Below are 7,790 nucleotides of genomic sequence, written 5' to 3' on the forward strand. Positions count from 1 at the left end.
TATATATAAAATATAGGAGCACTCCAACAGTTACAACGACGAGGGCCCCAGCTGATACAATCAATGGAACAGCTTGCTCATGAAATTAATGTACAAGTGCCTGAGCATTCCACAAACATGGTGTATCCTTAAGGTAGTTCTCAGGGAGACTCAGCATGACACAGAGTGTGACAAGGCTGGCCCTTTGAAATACAGGTACTACTCATTTTTGTTACCTGAGTGGACTGGAGCAATGTGAAATAAAGTGTCTTGCTCAAGGACACAACACGTTGCTGGGAATTGAACTCACAACCTTACAACCATGAGCCAAATGCCCTAACCACTAAGCTATGTGCCTTCACTTATATAATATAAATAATATACACACACACACATATATATATATATATATATATATATATGTGTATGTATATGCATATATGGGTACAGGACGTCACCAAATGTGTAAACAACATGAAGTATGAAAACAAACAAATTAAATACGCAAGCAGCGAGAGAAAAAATGGAAAACAGGACAAGTAACACAAAGAACGACCCTTCATCAGTTGTCAGCTGACTATCTACTCCTCATTTTGAGCATTCAACGACAAAATCAATCTTCAAAGACAGTTGCTCCCGTAAATTCCAAAATAAAATTTTGGATTTATGGAGGGTCAAAGTTGGGAACAAAAACAGGACGGTGGAGATATACAAGGAAACTGAACAAAAACAAACATGGAGGGTCATTAGACCAGAATGAAAAGAAAATAGTGAACACTGGGAGAAATATTTTCTTTGAAAAAGAGAAAAGATAGAAGAAAGAGATAGCAGACATCCAGTCCTTAGAACGTCATGCAGGAAAAGAAAGATGGTCATGTGAGAAAAAAGAAGATGGATGATGGTCACATGTGAGCAATGAGAAAGAGAAAAAGAGAAAGAAGGGGGGAGAGAGAGAGACTGGTAGAAAACAGTGAAGGAGAGAAAAAAAGAATTAGAGAAGCATGGGGGAGAAAACAATATAGAGTAGAATCGCATCTAAAAGGTTAAGATAAACTTACTTGGAAATGGATGCATGGCTTTCAATTATATATATATATATATATATATATATATATATATATATATATACACCCACACATATACACATACATGTACATATATATGTATGTATATAGATAGATAAGACAGACAGAAAGACAGATAGATAGATATAGAAAATATCATAAAAATTAATAATAATATCCTCAAAAATATATGTTAATACAACATTATCAAGGTTATCCAATATTAGCGAAATTCCAAATGAACAGCTGAAAAAATTAGCAGTTAATAAACACTAACAAAAAGAAGCACCTAAATTGAATTCAACCTAAGACATTCCTTCATTCAACTAGTAGTGATGTCATTGGATAACAAAATTGTTTTATAAATATAAATAAAAGTAAAAAATAAAATCAAAAATAAACATATTTAAGAAAAGTCATTCCACTATTGGTGACGTCAGTAAATGATGAAGTCAAAATATAAATAAAAAAACAAACAAGAATTCTACATTATGACAATTAGAAATCTACATAGAAAAATAAACAAAAAGAATAATAACCTAAAGAAGAGTATTTTTGTATACAATTATTGATGACATCATTGGAAACTAAGGAAAAAAACTTAAGATAAGAATTCTATGTTATTGTGGTGTGATGGAGGATAACACCACAGTTATGCTTAATAGAAACTTAGATATTTTACATCACAATAATTCATTATCTTTTTACTCATTATATTAAACCTTTTATAAGAAGAATTAACCTTATTACATAATAATTGAAAAATTATTATAATTAATAATTGAAATACTTGAATGTCTTTCTAAATTTAAGGCAACATCTTACTGTAAAGTGGCCATTAAAATTCAATAAAATTAATTTAGAAGTAATCATATAATACATTTCTTCAAGGCATACATGTAGACTTACCAATATTGTACAATGGTGTATAACTAATGAGGGACCACTTTCAACCATACTTAATGTTCGTATCCTTTAAATCCCAAATGCATTTACTAAAATTTGTAAAATTACTTTTTCTTCTATACTTAAAGGAATTAGGATGATTATAAAATCCAGATTTCCAAATTGTCACAAACGAACCAATATAATAATATTTAAAATCTCTATTTTATTTTATTTTTATTTCTATTTTTATTTATAAAACAATTTTGTTATCCAACGATGTCACTACTAGTTGAATGAAAGTTTGTCTTAGGTTGAATTCAATTTAGGTGCTTTTTTTTTGTTAATACTTATTAATTCCAAAATTTTTCAGACGTTAATTTGGAATTTCACTAATTTTGTATAACCTTGATAATGTTGTATTAACATATATTTTTGAGGATATTATTATTAATTTTAGTGATATTTTATATATATATAGGCGCAGGAGTGGCTGTGTGGTAAGTAGCTTGCCTACCAACCACATGGTTCCGGGTTCATTCCCACTGCGTGGCACCTTGGGCAAGTATCTTCTACTATAGCCTCGGGCCGACCAAAGCCTTGTGAGTGGATTTGGTAGACGGAAACTGAAAGAAGCCTGTCGTATATATGTATATATATATATATATATATATATATATATATATGTATGTGTGTGTATATGTTTGTGTGTCTGTGTTTGTCCCCCCCTCCCCGCTTGACAACCAATGGTGGTATGTTTACGTCCCCGTAACTTAGCGGTTCAGCAAAAGAGACCGATAGAATAAGTACTAGGCTTCCAAAGAATAAGTCCTGAGGTCGATTTGCTTGACTAAAGGCGGTGCTCCAGCATGGCCACAGTCAAATGACTGAAATAAGTAAAAGAGTAAAAGAGATATATATATATATATATTAGTAAGATTCAGTTGAATTAGGTAATTAAGTTGAGGCACCTCATTAGGTCAGAATAATATACACACACAACAATATTATGTAAGTATCAACTTTGGTACAGAAGTACCAGCAGAATGATATTCCTGTATTGTATGCAGACAATTTGACCCAGCTCAGTATATAATCTGCTCTTGAGCTTTTCACACATGTACATTTTATTAAATATACAGTCCATAATATACTTCAGAATTTGCATGTTCCAAGATAGGTGAATAAAATATAAATAAGTAACAATTGAAGGACAGGTGTCAATTCATTACAGTCATTTCTAACAACATCCTTAATTAATTCATTATAGCATTATAAAGAAACCGTTTTCTTCAGATGAATACATGAACTTTACAATCAAGGACATTCCAAATGATTTAACATATTTTAAAACCCACGGAGCAAAACATTTTTACTGATTCTCTTACTATTTCAGTTGACAGAATGGATTTACCAAAATAATGTACATGTAATCAAGTCTGAGAAATTTAGAGGTTAGTAGGGTTTTTACAAGGGGGAAGGAATAAGTGACCTCGAGTGACCCAATTATCCCTACTTCTAACAATAAAGAAAGATGTGGCAGCATTTGTCTGGGATATATCTATCAAGGAGTTGCTTATTGTCTACTGGTAAGAAAATGATTTGTGGTCAGATCGACCTCGATAATTTAGTAGATTGTACAATGTCAGTGTGCATGTACAACAGAGTGTAAGTGTCTTGTTGGGCATGAGAGGCCATGTGATGCATATGGATGAGGGTAGCTGTGTAAAGAAGTGCTGATCTCTAACTGTGGAGGGAACCTGTGGAAAAGGCAGACCCAGGAAGACATGGGACAAGGTGGTGAAGCATGATCTTCAAACATTGGGCCTCACAGAGGCAATGACAAGTGACCTAGACCTTTGGCAATATGCCGTGCTTGAGAAAACTTGTCAAACCAAGTGAAATCATAGTCATGGCCGATGCCAGTGTCATGTAACTGGCACCCATGCTGGTGGCACATAAAAGCATCTGTGCCAACGACACATAAAAAGCACCCATTATACTCTTGGTGTGGTTGGAGTTAGGAAGGGCATCTAGCTGTAGAAACTATGCCAAATCAGACTGGAACTTGGTGCAGCTCTCCAGCTTACTAGTTCCAGTCAAACTGTCTAACCCATGCCAGCATGGAAAGCAAATACTAAATAGTGATGACTTAAACTTTTTCCTGACAAGCTATTTATGTGTGCCCAGAACACCAATATACATACACACACATGTACACCCACATGTACACCCACAGACAGACACTCTCACATAGACACCCACACACATAATCACACACATATACACTTGTGTGTGTGTGCGTGTGTGTGTGTGTAGACAAATCTCTTTTTTGTATAAGTCCAGGTCTTTTGGCTACTGGAGATAAAGTTGGACAATTGTTGTACATATACACACAGCCAGAAGCATGTGTCCACTACTATTTTCTTATCTCAAGTCAATGAGCTGGTGGTTTTCCTTTATGGCATGTCAATTTCGTATGTGTGAGCATATATATATATATATATATATATATATATATATATATATATGTATGTATGTATGTATGTATGTATGTATGTATGTATGTTAATGATCAGACAAAGAATTCAAAAAAGATTACATATAAAGTCTAATATAAGACTTTCTTATCAGTAAAATGTTAATAACATAGACTCTAGGTAAAATATCAAAGCGGCTAAAGTATAAGATATGAGAGGAGCCATGTGACCTTCAGTATGCTACAGAATACCTTGTGAGAAATCTGGAGAATGGAATTTACAAAAGTTTTTGAAGAGACCACACTGATATTTAACAGGAGAGGACTGATGGCAGGGAGGGCACCTGGCTGTAGAAAATCCTCCTCAAGAAATCTAGTCTAACCCATGCAAGCATAGAAAAGTGGACATAAAGATGATGATGATGTGTGAACCACCTTCTCGAAATACATATATTTCATATTTTGTGCTAATTTCATCTCTTTAAACATTTGTGCATCACAACAGTTTACTAGTCTCTACTATCTAGCTGCACATACTAAAATACTAAACAGTCATGTAGAAATGTCTCTGTGTATGTATGTATGTGTGTGTGTTTGACTGTGTGTGCACATGTGTGTGTGTGTGTGTGTGTTTGCTTGTGTGTACCCGTCTGTTCTATTGTTAGCCTAGTAATGTACATTTGTATGTATAGATAATACCTAAACATATATACATATACACACAAACACACACACATATATATATATATATATATACATTTATGTATGTTCACGTCTGTTTTTAATTGTTATAGATTATTCCTCTGAAGAAGGAGTTGGTTTCTAACAAAGATACAAAGCTCCATCTTTGGAATATAGATAACAAAAAGAATGTCACATTTTAAACTTGCATATTTTTACTGCTCCACTTACAGGTTGTATTTGTAATGTGCGAGTGAGTTGGTTGATTTATTTTTCTGAAAACCCTAGCTTATCCAGATTGTCACTTAAGCATTTTATTCACAGAACCAGCTGCACCAATTATTATTGGTATAAATGTGAATTTATAATTTGGATATAGAAGTTGAAGGTTTTGACGTTGTTGTTCATAGTAATCCTCTTTCTCTTTGATTTTTAAAGAGATATTCACATCAGCAGAACAGCTGACCTCTATGACAGTACATATTTTTTCTTGTCTGTCCCAAACAACAATATCCAGCCTTTTATGTTTACATTTGACAAACGTTTTGAAGGGAAGGTTCCACCAGTATTCTTTGTGCTGATGTTTGTTGAATAGGGGGATTATTGAATCCCTCTATTCAATAATAGGGGGCTTCTTTATATTTATTTCAGAACAGTCTTTTTTCTGAATGGCATTGTATATTGTTTTTGTGACAACATTGTTACATAGGGAAACAGGTAACACCTTGACTAAATTTTTGGACAGCTACTAATCACAAGTATGATGTCTTCCACAGAAATATGACATAATCTACATTTTTGGTTGCATCTCAGATCTCCAATCATTGTCTCTTTTGTTGATTAGGTATTTCGTAGCAACCTCCTGTTCTTGGATTGCAAATGCATAGCCTTCAAAGTGTGATGTGATGTAACAGTCACAAGTCCAAATGAGGTTTCACTTTATGTCAATATAACTGCCTTCTTCAAACCTTCAAGAAACACACCTATGTATGGTCTTGTTTTAGGTATTCTGTGTTTCGCATCCAAGTCTTCTTTGTTGGTCCAGCTGTTTTGGAGTTGTATAGGAGGTTCAGTAGGAAGTGAGTGCTTCCAAAGGAGCTCACTGCCAACATGTTTGCTTCACTTTTCAGTACTGAGTTAATGTATTTGTTTTCGGTGCTAGCAAGTGGTGTCAGGGAGAGACTGTATGATATTCAAAGGCTGTCTGCACTGATCACAAGCCTCTACCTCCTTTATCTCTTCTTGCTATTTCTGTGGAGATTTCCAGTTGATATCAGCATCTTGTGAGTTTTAACATCCATGGAGTGGATCTCTTCTACAGACCAGTCAAGTATCCCAAATGTTGGAATCAGCATTGGTAATATGAATGCATTGCGGAATATTTTGTTCTAAAAAGAGAGTTGTCATATTTTTCTAAGTCTATCATAATATTCTTAGGAATGTATGTATGTATGTATGTATGTATGTATGTATGTATGTATGTATGTGTGTGTGTATGTATGTATGTATGAATGTATGTATGTATGTTTGTGTGTATTTATGTATTTATGTATATATGTATGTATTCTTAGGAATGTATGTATGAATGTATGTATGTATGTATGAATGTATGTATGTATGTATGTTTGTGTGTATTTATGTATTTATGCATGTATGTATGTATGTATGTATGCATGTATGTATGTCTCTTCTATTTTTTAATTCTCAGAAATCTTCCACTGAGGAGGGAGCCTGTTTCCAACAAAGATACAAGGCTCTGTCTTGGGGATGTAGTTAATACAGACAAATTCACATTTGGAACTTGAGAAAAATCTTACATATTTTTACAGTTCCACTCACAGATTGCACTTGTAATGTATGAATTAGCTGGTCGATTTCTCTTTCTGAAAATCCTAGTTTATCCAGATTCTCCTTTAAGCATTTACTAACAAAACCTAGTGCTCCAATTATTATTGGTATGAATATGAATTCATAGTCTGGAAATAGAAGCCGGAGGTTTCAAAGCAGTTGTCCATAGATATCCTCTTTTTCTTTGATTTTCAGAGATATTTATATCTGCAGGGCAGCTGACCTCTATGATGTTACATACTTTTTCTCGTCTGTCCCAAACAACAATATCCAGCTTGTTATGCTATTTTACATATGTATGCATGTATGTATGTATGTATGTATGTACATACATACATACATACAAATCAATTTTGTCTTTAAATTAATTTGATTTAGAATATCATAGTGAAGACAGGAACAGTAAATTGTTTTACAATTAAAGCTGATTTTAACCATAACATTAATGATGTTTGTCTCTAAGATCCATAGTTTTGTTTGACAATATTGCAAAAACAGTCATTTTCAACCGTGTGTATTTAATAGTAATATGTGCGTGTGTGTGTGTGTGTGCGCATATCTTTATATATACATACAAACATACATACAAACACACACATACACATATACATACACAAACACACACACACACACATATATATCAGAGGCAACTCCAGGTCATCAGCATCACTCGGGCTCAGCACAGATTTCGTCACTCTGGTTCATAGCACATTTCACATTAGACACATGCCTGCTCAATGAATTTTGCATTTTTCCACTTTATTTCTAGGCCCAAATGGCTTATTTTGTATGTCTAGCACTATGTCTTTCTCCATTTCTAACTTAAGGGTAAAAATAAAGCAGCCCTGCAAAAC

Source organism: Octopus bimaculoides, chromosome 3 (genome assembly GCF_046866305.1).
Source record: "Octopus bimaculoides isolate indiv1 chromosome 3, ASM4686630v1, whole genome shotgun sequence".
Lineage (NCBI taxonomy): Eukaryota > Metazoa > Mollusca > Cephalopoda > Octopoda > Octopodidae > Octopus > Octopus bimaculoides.